We start from the raw sequence: 14,495 nt of genomic DNA on the forward strand, positions 1-14,495 counted from the left end.
TAGGGTTGCTCTCCAAGAACCAAGGCTTGGAGGTGCTTTTTGGGCAGACAGTTACAAGGCTGTCTCTCACTTGGCTTTTGGTCCACTGGGTCAGTTCAAGGCAATGGACCTGGGCACACCTTCCCCAGCACAGAGGACAAGGACAGATGCCCTATCTGGAAGTGTATACTCAATTCTGTTAATTCCCTCGGCGCTAGGGAATTGGGGAAAACTGCAGTTGCTTTTGGGTTTCCTGAGGCTTACTTACTCCCTTCCCTCTGCACCTCTGAATCCTCCTTCATGGAGGTTACAGGGAAAGTTAGAACAGCTAAAAATTTCTTGGCATATTCTGGAGGTTTTGTGATCATTAGGGAGTTTTGGAACACCTGTATAACTTGGTTGCTTCCCTTCCCTTGACTCAAGAGGGTATCTGTTAACCCCTTTCATAGGAGAAGAGAGAAGAGAATTTCACCTTTTACCCCTCACCTTTGATTTTGCCCTCCTCCACCTGGGAAAGGAAGGAGGGGGGAGGGGCAGTAGCTATGGTGTAGCGCCCCCCCCCCGGCAATTGCCCGTGGGCCCTAGGGCAACCTTTACCTGGAAGGGTCACCCAGGTTCAGCACATCCTGCTGTAGGTAAAGAAGCCAGCCTCCAAACTTGGGTAAGCATGCTCTTCTCAAAGTTTTAGTTTTAACTGTTAATGATGAGATGCTGATTCTCTGTGTAAAGTAATTTGGAAGTGCATTTAACAAAACCGAAGTCATCTGATTGGTAATGGGTTTGTGTCAATTTCAAATTGGTGAACTTTCTGTACCAGTTATATCAAGCAACTTTTCATAATTTGGTTACTGCTAAAATAATTAAGCTATTGTTGGTTATTGTTTTTAATGTATAAACTAGCCAAAAAGCTTATTTTGGTTATGTATGGCTTGCTGAGAATTAGCAAGTGTATAGAAATCTCTAATGATTGGTTTTTTACATCAGGACAAATTTAAGTTTGAGATGTAAATCCTGGAAAAGTTTTTCCTAATTTGCTGTTTGAGGTAAAAGCTCATAGGATTTTATTTTGAGCTGTCTGATGGGTCATAATGATGAGGATGGGATCTAGACCCCCAAAAAGGAAAAAACCCTGGACTTTCCCACATGGCCAAACCTCTGGCATTCTCCTGAGGCTATAATTCCATACCTCCCTATGGCCCTAAGCCACTTCCCACCCTTGGTCCTATCTGGGCTCCATTTTCCTGGAATTCTATTACCTCATATGCTACTTGGCCACTCCTAGATCCCTCCCACAGTCTTTCTGCATATAAGGTCCATCTTGTCTCCATTAAGATGCTCTGATTCCTAAAATCTAGCCAATCAATACCTTACTAATGTTCAGACTTCTTAAGAGTCTACCCAATATGATAGATGTTCTAATAAACCTTGTCTTTCGCTGAAAGAAGGCTTCGTTCGAACTCTTTTGGGCAGGACCCATATGTTGTGATTTTGAGGTTCCAGGATCCCTGAACCCCTAAATCACATCAATAATCCATTGATAATCAATAATCTACCATCTGAGAGAAATACCACAAGCTACTCAAAGAAGGTGATACTGGTGGGAAGTCAGCATTGGGAAAAGCTGAGAGGACAATTTTAGCCTCAATCTAAGATGTGATCCTCCTGGCTCAGTTTCCCCATTATGTTCCTTTGAAAGGGAATGTTACCCACCTGGATGTTCCTGAGTCTGGCTATGAGCTGGATTTGATATTGCATGGTTGGAAAACTGAATTATCTGAATCCAAACAGAGCTAAGGATGTTTTATCCTCTCAAACTTGGGCCCTTAATCTAGTCCCTGCTTTATGTCTGGGCCCTGCAGTTTATTTTCTGTCAGATTTATGTCTTCCAGACTATGGGCCATTCACCTACAGTTGGTAGCAAACAGCGAGTAGCAGAAGGGGGTATGGTCATGGTTTGAAAATGGCTGGCAAGTCATGTGGAGGCCTGGTTCTTCATCATAGAAGAGGAAAGCTCACTTCTCAGAGACTTTAGTCCCATAAGTAGAGTGAGATATCTCCTGGGAGCAAGATGAGGAGGAATACAGAGTGAAAGTCTTTCTCTTGTGCCATTTGCAGAATTAGATGTGACCATAGTAATCGTTGTTGCTGCTGTTCAGTCATTTTTAGATTGTTTCTGGCTCTTCATGACCCCATTTGAGGTTTTCTTGCTAGAGATACTAGAGTGCTTTGCCAGTTCTTTCTGCAGATCATTTTATAGATGAGGAAACTGAGGCAATCAGAGTTAAATGCCCAAGTTCACACAACCAGTAAGTGTCTGACATCAGGTTCTATCTTGGGAAGATGATTCTGCCCTCTGACTCCAGGACCAATACTATATCCACTGTACCACCTAGCTGCCCTGATCGTAGAAGGTGAATACTTAATAATTATAATAACAGTACTAATATTAATAATGATTAATAATAATTACTATAATAACAATGATGATATTAACCACAACATTAATACTACTAGTAAAATACTAATAAATAATAATAATGCAGCTAGGTGTCAGAGTGGATAAAGTAATGGACTAGGCCTGGAGTCAGAAAAACTCATCTTTCTGAGTTGAAATCTGGCTTCAGACACTTACTAGCCTTGTCACCTTGGGTCACTTAAATCTGTTTACCTCAGTTTACTGATTTGTAAAACTGAGGATAATAAAAGCACTTACCTCCCGGTGTTGTTATGAAGGACAAATATGAAAATATGTGTTAAGTGTTAAATGCTTGGCACATAGTATGTGCTATATAAATGTTAGCTATTGTTCTTACTGTTAATGCGTTGTTCTTTAATACTTCCAAATTTTATTCTTTACCTCAAACCTCTGAGTTAGGCTGTATTGTTATCCTCATTTTACCCATGAGAAAACTAAGGCTGAGAAGTTTCTTTAACTTCTGGAAGCAATTCCTTGACCACCTCAATCTCTTTCTTATTCTCAGCAGAAGGCACCTCAGCTGTCTTTATCCACTTGTTCCTCACAGTCAACCTTTTCTCAATGATTTCCATAGACTTGAGAAACTGATTCATATCTTCACTATACTAACTGTTGTAGGAATAGGCCAAGCCCAGTTCATAATTTGTTTAGCTTGTGACCAATCTTGGGCTCCCTACCTGGAAGCTGGGTTCAAACATCTCATTGTTGCCCAGGTTCTTGCCAATAAATATCTGAGGCAGGACTCAAACTCAGGTTTTCCTGACCCCAAGTCCAATACCTCACTTTCTAATCCAATGTATAACTGAACAAGAAATTCTCCTATGGCATCTGTTAAAGTTGGATATCTGTTCTGTACTTGAAAACTCTAGTGAAAAATACCTTAGTATCTCTAAAATCAATCCACTCTACTGTTGGGTAGCTTTAATTATTAGGATGTTATTCTTCACTACAAGTCTTAATTTTCTCTACAAATGTGTCCTTTATTTTCAGAAAACAAAACTTGTTTAGCCACATGAAGCCATGAATTACCATTTATTAAAATGTAGAGGGCTATGGTTTATATCAGTGGAGGGAGTATCCACAATTTCAAAATGGCATCAGTACCATGACAGTCTTGCCTTCAGTTAAGGCTTAGTTTTACCTCCAGATTTTTATGTATAAAGAAGAAAATATCTGCTATACTTTCCATTTTGAAAAAAAGTCATTCTCTCACTCTCGATTAAAGATGTTAGGAACCCTACAATGCCATTTGATTTGCAATGACTGTCCTGAAAAATTCTACTAGTCATAATGGTCTCCTTCATAGAAAATGAAATTGCTCATTCTGATTTTATGGAAAACACTTTGATTAAAATGGTATCTTAAAATGAAACTATGTGTATTTTAAAATTGTCCATGTCATTGATCATTTCTCATTATCATTTAGCCAGTTCTTAGAGTTATGCTGGAATTTTAAAGTGATTTCTAAAATAAAAATTTATTATAATTATAATAAGATTCCAAAGGAATTTAATTTAGGTCTACAGAATGTCATAGCTGGAATTGCCCTTAGAGACCATCTAGATGAGTGGTTACCAACTCTTTTGAGTATGAAGACAAGCTGATAGGATCATGGATTCCTAGCTGGAAGGGACCTCAGAGGCTAGTCTAAGCCATTCTGTTTACAAATGTGGAAACCAAAACTCAGGGAAGTAAGTGTCTTGTCCAAGCTCACATTGGGTCAGGAATTTCAGTTGTGGAAGGTTAGGAATTTCAGAGTTAGAAGGAACCTTTGTGGCTACCTGGTCCAACCTATCTCTAAACAAAACAAAACAAAACAAAACAAAACAAAACAAAACAAAACAAAAAACCACCAAATCCCCAAAAGAAGGAAATCCAGCATTACTTGAAAACCTCCAGTGATGTAGGCCCCACAGTACCCTTAAATTGACTATTCTACTTTTGGATTACTCTAAGTGTTAGCTCTAACAGATAGCTTACACTTTTGACTTCCAGAAGCTGTAGCATACTCAGGGGCTACACTCCAGTAAAACCCTCTCATCAGATGGATAAACTAATTGAGGGTAACCAATAGGCCTCAAAGCCATCAGTGAACTAAAGTTAGGTCTACCTCAAGCACGTGAAGATTTTCTCCAGTGAAATGGATTTGTTCTAATGCCCATGAAGACGGCTGAATCAGGTACTATGGAAATTAGAGCTTGGTCAAGCATCAAAGCCACCAAGGTCATCTGCTATATCACCAGTAGTCTTGACTTTTGTCCTACCATTGGACTTTGAGGACTCTGAAAGGCAGAGTGAGTCTGATGACTTTGTATACCTCTGCCTCACTTAAATCCAATTCACAAGAAGTCAAGACATGACTTGTGATGTAATTGGTCCTCTTCACCAAGGAAGGATGAACAACAGCAGCAAGTTCTAAGGGTTAGAAAGCTATTTCTTAAATCAAACCTAATTTGCTTCTTAATGAGTTTCATAACTCAGCCCTCTGGGTTCCAGTGGAATGAGTCGAATCCCTCTTTCTCTTTACATCCTTTCAAGAACTTAAAAATAGCTATCACATTCCCTCCAAACCACAAGTTTACACTTTTTCAGGTTAAACATCCCCAATTCCTTCAGTCATTTGGTCAGCCAACAGTAATTTAAGTGCCCACTATTGTCCAGGTACTGTCCTAAGGTCTAGGAATACAAATAGAAGCAAAAAATAAGAAAAAAACAAAGTCTTTTCTCTTCAGGAGTTCACAGTCCAATGGGAGAGACATAATGCAAACATTTATGTAAAACAATATTATCTCTCTATCTATCTGATAAATTTGATGTAGGGCACTAAGTTAAGGATGACTGAGAAAGATTTCTTGAAGAAAGTGGGACTTTAGCAAAGAATTGAAGGCAGCCAGGGAATCTAGGAGGCAGAAATGAGGGAGAGAGTATTTCAGGAATAGAGAACAGTCAATGAAAATGCTCAGTTGTGAGACAGTGTCATGAGAGAAGAATGACAAGGAGGCCTGTGTCACTGAATTATAGAGTAAGTGGAAAGAGAGTTTAACAAGACTGGCAAGATAGGAAGGGATCAGCTTAGGAAGGGCTTTGAAAGCCAAAAAGAGAATGTTATATTTGATCTTTGATGTAATAGGGAGCCCACTGGACTTTATTGAATGGTGTGTGTGTGTGTGTGTCTGTGATTATCAGATCTGTGTTTTAGGAAGGTCATTTGCAGAGGATGAGAGGTCAAGGAAAGCCTTGAGGCAGAGAAATAAACTAGCAAGCTATTAAAATAGTCCAGGTTTGAAGTGCTGAGTACCTGCACCTTCAAAAATTACTCCCATGGCATAGGCTCAGAGCCTTCATCATTCTCCTTTCCCTTCTGTGGAAATTCTTCAATTTTCTAAATACCTTTTCTAAAATATAGGGCTTAGAAATGAAGACAATATTCCAGAAGAGATCCTATCAGAGCAAAGTACAATAAGACTATCACTTCCTTATTCCTGGAAAACAATGTTGCTCTTAATGGAGCTCAAGATTGTGTTAACATTTTTTGGTTAGCATATTACATATTACATATAACATATTACAACCACAACAAACCTGCTATGAATCTAATAGCCATTTAAAATGAGTTTGTCCATTATTAATCACAAAAGCATCTACCAATATCTGAAACAATAGTTATAAACACATATATATGTATGCATATGTGCATATGTATATATGCATATATATATATGCATATATATTCCAACTACATTATCTATTCATTCTATTAGAGTTATTTTTGCTTGTTTATTATATTGAGTCATGCTGCATATTTTCATGGAGCTAAGTAGAAAGCAAAATGACCAATTCTTGTTGTGTATATGGAATCACTTATCCTTGTAATCACTCCATAGCCCCTCAGGGTACTTGACTAACAAATTTGAACACACCAATATAGTCTAAGAAGTCATTTGTGTAAGGTTTCACAGAAAGTTAAAGGCAGAAGTAGGACAAGAGTCCCATTCTCCTGACTCACCAATGAGAATCTCATTCACTTTCATGGAATTCAAATATCTCCTCCAAACAGAGGACTCTCAGTTCTATAGTTTTCCTGCAGCCTTTTTGCCAGCATTAGACACATTCCTTCAATTGTCGAGCGGCATTTATAAGATCTCTTTCCTGATTTTGAGCATATGTTCTACACTTAAATGTCCCTATGATATCTATGTGCCACTCAACATAACAGTGATCTGAGAGGATGAATGCTCCACTCCCATCCCTGGACCTTTCACTATATATGAAGTTCTGAAGAAATATGATAGCCTCTAGCCAGGTCTACACTCCTAAGGGAGAGACAATACTTCTAATGGGAAAGGCAAAAATTTGGCAAATCTCCATTCTACTCCATTATTTACAAGTCTATCCCTCATACACAGATAGGCTATATGAGCAGACCTAGAACCCAGGAACAGAATGGTAATTCATGATTAACAGGAATACCACCTGTTAAAAGATATCCTTCTCAGGAAAGGTCAGCTGCTGCTGTGAGCAAATATACTTCTTTGGCAGAACAGAAATGATAGATTTTCTTTTCCTCTCTTCTGCTCCACCCCTCCCCCCCACCTTAGAACTATTGTTTTTGAAAATGTTGACTTCTTGTGGAACATCAAAGGTTAGGGGAGCACAAATTAAAGATAGGTGGAAGTGTTTCCTTTTGATAACTGTTTATGTCACTATGTGAGATGGGCCTGAGGTCATTGATCTCTGATATTGAACTATGGAACTGACACTGTGTATGTTGCACTGGCTGCTTTCTTGAATAAGATTATTGTGAGAGAGAAGGCATGACAAAGGGGGTTCAGAATGATAATTTTAAGGTAAGGAGATCTAACACTAGGAGTCTGCTTCTGGGTCAAAGGACTAGGGCACTGTAAACCACTCACTTTCCACTTAAAGGGCCCTTCTAGCCTGCATCTATACATCATTCTTGGTGCAGTTCTGAGGAAGCTTTGCCTCTGAGAAGGATTATGCTCCTTTTATCATGCCTTCATCTTGTTAACATTTCTACATTGGCAACACAGGGATGATTTAATTAAAGCACAGGATGTGGCTTCTCGGTAGAGTCTTCTCAAAAGGGAATGGTATAAACATACTTAATGTAAAACATGCATCAGGTTTGGGGCTATTTATTTTCCACACAGAACAGATATGTTAAACACTAAATATAAGCCCATATTGACAGAGAAACTTAAACCAGCTGACTAAAGAAACAGCAGCAGTAATACCATATCTCACCCCATAATCGTCGCAGATTTTATACCAAAAACTTTTTTTGTGAAAAAAGTGGAATGCGATCATTATTTGAAGCTTTAAAGACATGTGCCAGTATTATTTAAAAATCATTTCTTACTAAGCTCTCTTTGGTGTAAGATTAAGATGCACAGAATGCTCATGAATATATATTAAAATTGAATACTGAAAATGCCCAAGCACTGAGAATTCTAGGCTCACAGCTCGCAAAGTGCGAGAGATAAATGTGTACATCCATATGCCACTGGTGAATGCATTGCTGTTGTGTTTACCTTTTAAGTGGTGTGACAAACAGAATTATACCATGCAATGATTATGTGGTGAAAGTTTATTAACTAATTTTTGGACTGAAAAAAAAAAGAGTATATTGATTATGTGGTGAAGTACATAATAACTTACACTCTGCCAAGTGATAGAGACCTCCACTTTATCAGAACATAATGTTGTTTTCAGGATAGTTGTTTATGTATGGTTTGGTGGCCCTGTTTCTATTTGAGTTTGATACCCCTGTTCTATGAAATACCCTGCGGAAAAGAAAAGAGAGTCAAGGCAGTAGGGAGAATTCTGTTTGAGCTATTCAAGCAAGGAGCCCTTACTGGGAGTCAAGAGACTTCAGTTTTGTTTTTGCCTCTACTGCTTACTGTATATATACTTGTACAACTCACTCTTGTATTCAGCTTCCTCATCTTAAAAACTTCTCATTTCTACTCTGCAATGTGCCATTAAAATTCATGGCTCATGGCTAGGACATCTAGTGGTTGGGTTCCTTCTTTTGTTATTGGCCACCTCCAATTCAGAAACTTTCCCTGCCACCATTCAATTCAGTCTGATTAACCTAGGATCCTGAAATTCTCAAATTCACAAAATACCTCACATTACATATTTTTAATACAATATCTCCATATCAATGGTCAGTTGCCTAGGATCAGATACAGAAAGGAGCACAGAAGAATCAGCTCAAAACCTAGGCATAGGCTTACCTAAGCCAGAAAAGTGAATTAGCTGCAGAGGGTGCTGGTAAATGTTCAACAATTAGCTCTCTAAAATATATATATATATATATATATATATATATATATATATTATTTACAGGTCACACTTGTATGTTTAATCTGCATTATAAATATTTTCTCCCTCATTTAAGTCTAGATGATTGACAGTAAAGCAAGCCTTTATTTGTAAAATTTGTCAGTTTGTGATGGGGTAAATGCTCACATTGAAAATTTAACAACTGGTTCCTGTAAGCTCAGTCAAGCTGGTTCTAGTTGTACTCTATGATTGGCTGTCAAGTGCTTAGCAGTTCACTATCTCTGCTGAGTTGAAGGAAAGGCAGATACTGGCCACACCCAGAGTCCAAGAGGAAAAGATACAATCACCTGCTTTTAAAAGGTCGGTTGAGTCATCTGCTTTTCCTGGAGCCCTAGACAATGCTCTCATGCTCTCACAGTAAACAATGGAGTGAAACAATGCCATGCGCTTGCTCCTGTGCTTTCTAGCATGATGTTTTCAACCATGCTGTCAAATGCTTTCAATGACGATGAATATGGAATCAAAGTCAGCTGCCACACTGACGGGTAAATTCTTTAATTTGAAAAGACTACAAGCCAACACCTAAGTGGAGGGAGTGTTGGTGCATGATTTTCTGTTTGCAGATGATTTTGCACTCAATGCGGCCTCTGAAGCTGAGATGCAACAAAGTATGGATCAATTCTCTGCTGCTTGGGCTAATTTTGGTCTAACAATTAGCACCAAGAAAACACAAGTACTCCATCAACCACCACCATACTATCCATGTATGGAACCATCACTTATAACAAAGGGAGAAGTTTTGAATGCTGTGGATAAATTCCCTTACCTTGGTAGTGTACTTGCCAGGGAAGTACACCATTGATAATGAGGCTGACACATGCATTGACAGAGCTAGCTCAGTGTTTGGGAGGCTCCAAAGGAAAGTATGGGAAAGAAGAGGTATTAGATGGACTACCAAACTGAAGATCTACAGAACCTGACCTCATCATTGCATGCCTATGAAACCTGGACTGTATACCAGTGCCATGCCAGGAAATTCAATTGCTTCCATTTGAATTGTCTTAGGAAGATTCTGAAGATCACCTGGCAGGATAAGATACCAGACACTGAGATCCTTTCCCAAGCTAAACTGCCAAGCATTCAAACTTGGCTTCAGAGGGTGTTTGAATGCAAAATGTACACTTGCAAAAAAGACTATTTTATTGAGAACTCACACAGGACAAGTATTTACATGGTGGTCAGAAGAAGCGATACAAAGACACTCTCAAGGTCTCTCTTAAGAACTTTGGAATTTATTGTGTGACATGGGAGACACTGGCCCAAGACCACTCAGCAAGATCCACCCTCATTAGAGAAGCAAAGCAGAATTGAGGTAGCTCAAGAGAAACTCAAGATACAAAAACTTGGAAAATCCACCTCAAAGGTTCACAAGGACTATTTGTGCCCAAACTGTGGTAGAACATGCCAAGCTCATATTGGTCTGATCAGCCACAGTTATACAAACTAAAACTTAACTCTGGTATAATGATGTCATTTTGGTCCTCTGTGAAAATGGAGGACTACAACAACAACAGCCTATAAGGGTGCTCTAGCACTGTCACCATGGCTGGATGAAAGCAGCCAGTAGTTTTGTTATACCCAAAGTTTCTAGGTGCTGAGCTAGCATACATAATAATCCTTAGGGAGGGAGGGAAGCCCTGTTTATTCTCTAACACTGTCCCAGTTACAGGGAAAAAAAAGATTGGCCTTTAGGCGGTCCTATGAAACATTAAAGTGGGTCAACTCCAATCACACTCTATGGTGGAGGTGACAAACATATTGCCAAGTGATTGGTAGTAGTAGGGCCAGTAACATTCCCAGCTGGGAAGCAAATGAAAATGTAATTGGAAGATATTTAATAAATTAATAAAAATACAAAGAGCATAGATTGTGTTAATATATAATTTTCTAAGTCATGATACAACTTTCAGATATCCTTATGTATGGTTCAGTGGCCATATTTCTATTTGAGTTTGAAACCCCTGCTCTATGGCAGCACTTCTTTTTTTCATTTTAATTAATGTATTTTAAATTATCAACAATCACTTTCATAAGCTTTTGAGTTTTAAATTTTTCTTCCCCTCTCTTCCCACCTCCCTTCTCAAGACGGCGTGCAATCTGATATAGGTTATACATATACATTCCTATTAAACATATTTTCACATTAGTGATATTATAAGTAAGAATTAGAACCAATAGGAGGAACCACCAGAAAGAGGAAACAAAACACAACAGAAGAAAAAAAAACAAATAGTATGCTTCGATCAACATTGTAACTCCATAGTTCTTTCTTCTTTGTGGATAACATTTTCCATCATGAGGCCTTTGGAGATGTCTTAGATCCTTGTATTGCTGAGAAGGGTTAAATCTATCAATATTAGTCATTGCACAACATGGCTGTAACTGTCTGCAACATTCTCCTGGTTCTGCTCACTTCACTCAGCATCAGTCCATACAAGTCTTTCCAAGTTTTTGTGAAGTCAGCCTGTTCATCATTTCTTCTAGCACAATAGTATTCCATTACATTCATATACCGTGACTTGTTCAGCCATTCCCCAATTGATGGGCATCCTCTAAGTTTCCAGTTCTTTGCCACCACAAAAAGAGCTGCTATAAACATTTTTGTACTTGTGGGTCCTTTTCCCATTTGTATAATCTCTTTGGGATATAGCCCTAGAAGTGCTATTGCTGGGTCAAAGGGTATGCACATTGTTATAGCCCTTTGGTCATTGTTCTAAATTGCTCTCCAAAATGGTTGGATCATTTCACAACTCCACCAACACTGCATTAGTGTTCCAATTTTCCCATATCTTCTCCAATACTTATCATTTTTCTATTTTGTCATGTTAGCCAATCTGATAGGTGTGATGTGGTACCTCAGAGTTGTTTTGATTTGAATTTCTCTAATCAATAGTGATTTAGAGCATTTTTTCATATGACTATAGATTGCTTTAATTTCTTCATTTGAGAACTGCCTGTTCCTATCTTTTGACCATTTATCCATTGGGGAATGGACTTGCGTTCTTATAAATTTGACTTAATTCTCTATATATTTTAGAAAGGAGGTCCTTATCAGAGAGACTGGTTGTAAAAATTCTTTCCCAATTTTCTACTTTCCTTCTAAAATTGGTTGCATTGACTTTGTGCAAAAACTTCAATTTAATATAATCAAAGTTATCTGTTTTGCTTTTCATAATATTCTTCATCTTTTGTTTGGTCATGAATTCTTCTGTTCTCCATAAATCTCATAGGTAAACTATTCCTTGCTCTCCCAGTTTGCTTACAGCAAATTCATTTTGACTTTATTTTGGTATATGGTGTGAGATTTTGCTCTAAGTCTTGTTTCTATATGGCAGCATTTCATAAACTGTGGGTTGTGACCCCATATGGGGTTGCAAAAAATTTGGCAACAGTAGGAGGTTTCTGAATGTGCAACAACCAAAAATTAATTAAAAATCAAACGTGTAATGAATCTGAGGTGTTTCTGGTAGTGCTTGCCCATGTTGCATCACACAATTTCACTGCAGCCTTGGTTCTGAACATGCTCACTTTGCACTGCGGATGGTATCACACCACACAATGCCAATTGAATGCTGCTGGAACATGAAGTGGGAAAAATTTAAGAAGTCCTGCTCTATAGAATATTCTGAAGAAAGGAAGAGAGAGGAAAGAGAGGAAGGAGAATTCCACTTGAGATATTAAAACAAGGAGACCTATATTGGGAGTCAAGGCCCAAGTTTTGTTCTTGCCTTTACTGCTGACTTTGTATATACTTAGAGAACCCACTCCTGTACTCGGCTTCCTCGTTTTAAAATAAAATTTGAATATCTCAAATCCTTTCCATTTCTATCCTGTTGAAATGACAGTTCTAAGAAACATTGCATCGGTAAGAAGAAGTTTTCCTCCTCTTAAGAAACAAATCACATATATTTTTTGAACAAGGACATCAGGACTACAAAAGAAAAAAAAATGCCAAGCTTGTGGTTACCTAAAATTATTTTTACATGAACCATAGAGATCTTGAATCCAAATAAATCGTAGGCCTTGACAATTTATTGTATAGAATAGATAAGACAGAAGGAGAAAAATCAAAGCTAACACCAAGGTCTCAAAAAGAGTGACTTATGTAATAGAAATAGAAATTTCAGAAAAATGAATACGTTTGGGAATAAAGATAAAGTATGTAGTTTTCACCATATTGAGTTTGAGGTGACAGAGGACCATCCAGATGAATATGTCTGATGCATAGTTAAGAAGAAAGGTCAAACATGGAGAAATGTAGGTGGGAGTCCTTTGTGTAGAAGTATTAGTGAGAGCTGTAAGAGTAAATGAGATTGTCATGGAAAAAATATGCAGAGAAAGAAGAGACAAAGACTAAGAATAGAACACTATAGAACATATGACTCTCAGGGATTGTTAAGAGGAGCAAAGGAGGGTATATTTTGTGAGGTAGGAGAAGAGCCAAGAAAGTGTAATGTCTCTGAAGACAAAGAGAGAGATAATATCTAGAAGGATGTGGTGGTCATTTGCCAAAAGCAGCAGAAAGGTCAAGTATTGTAGGATGAGAACTAAAATAAAAGGTCTTTTGAATTCAACAATTAGGAGGTAATTGGTGACCTTTAGGAGGTTAATACCAATAAAATTATTGGAATAGAAGCAAGATCCTTTGGGTTTGAGGAAGTAGTAGGAAGTTAAGGAGATAGAGGCACAAGTTTTAGAGAACTTTTTTTAAGTTGTTTGTCAGTGAAGAGGAGGAGAATAGATAAATAGCAGCTGAAAGATGTAGAAAGATCACAAGACAACCTTTTTAAGACTTGGAAGACCTGAAAATAAACAGGTTTGTGTGGCAATCAGATGAAGTCAATAGAGATTAAAAATGGATCAGAAAATAGAAGACTGATGGAAGTATCATAGCATAGGAGAAATAGTAGTAGGAAAAAACTGGAAGACAACAAATGCAACCCTCTCATTTTATCGATAAAGAACTGAAGCCCAGAGAGGATAATTGGTTTGCCAGGATTATAAAGCTGGTAACTGGAAGGATTCAACTTCCTGAACTAAGTCCAATACTTTATTCATTATGCCTCCTGGGGAGGAGGGGCATTGGAATCAAGGATATATGTGGGGAAATTAACCCTTAGTAGGGAGAAGTATCATTTCTTTCTTTAAGACAGTAAAGAGGTTAAAAACTTTGCCTTGAAGAATAAAAGGAGATAATAGCTTTATCTCAGTCAAATAGGAAGTAAAGCTTTAAGAAAGGACAGGTGATAGAGTTGGGAGCTTGGAGAGAGAGAGGAAAAAACTTGAAAGACTTGTGAGGAATGAGCTAGTAATCAATGAGAAGTGAATAGAAAATCACTAAGTAGCAGTAAGGGTCCAGCACACATTGGTATAATGGGAGAAATCAAAGAGATATTATTTTTTCCAGTGCTGCTTAGGGTTACAGGAGTGGGAGAGGAGAGAAGAAGGGAAGGAAGGGGAAGGGAGAAAAGGGGGAAGGGAGAATAGAGGAAAAGAGAGGAGAAAAAAAGAATGGGAAGAAGAAAGGAAAAGAGGAGAAAATGAGGAAGAAGAGAGAAGAAATGGGGGAGGGGAGAGGAAAGCATGGAGGGGAGGCAAGATGGAGTGGAGAAGAAGTGAGAAGATAGTAGAATAGAGAATGGTAGAAAGGAGAGGAGAAGAGAGGAGAAAT

This window comes from Phascolarctos cinereus, unplaced genomic scaffold (assembly GCF_003287225.1).
Source record: "Phascolarctos cinereus isolate Bilbo 61053 unplaced genomic scaffold, phaCin_HiC Scaffold_2;HRSCAF=192, whole genome shotgun sequence".
NCBI lineage: Eukaryota > Metazoa > Chordata > Mammalia > Diprotodontia > Phascolarctidae > Phascolarctos > Phascolarctos cinereus.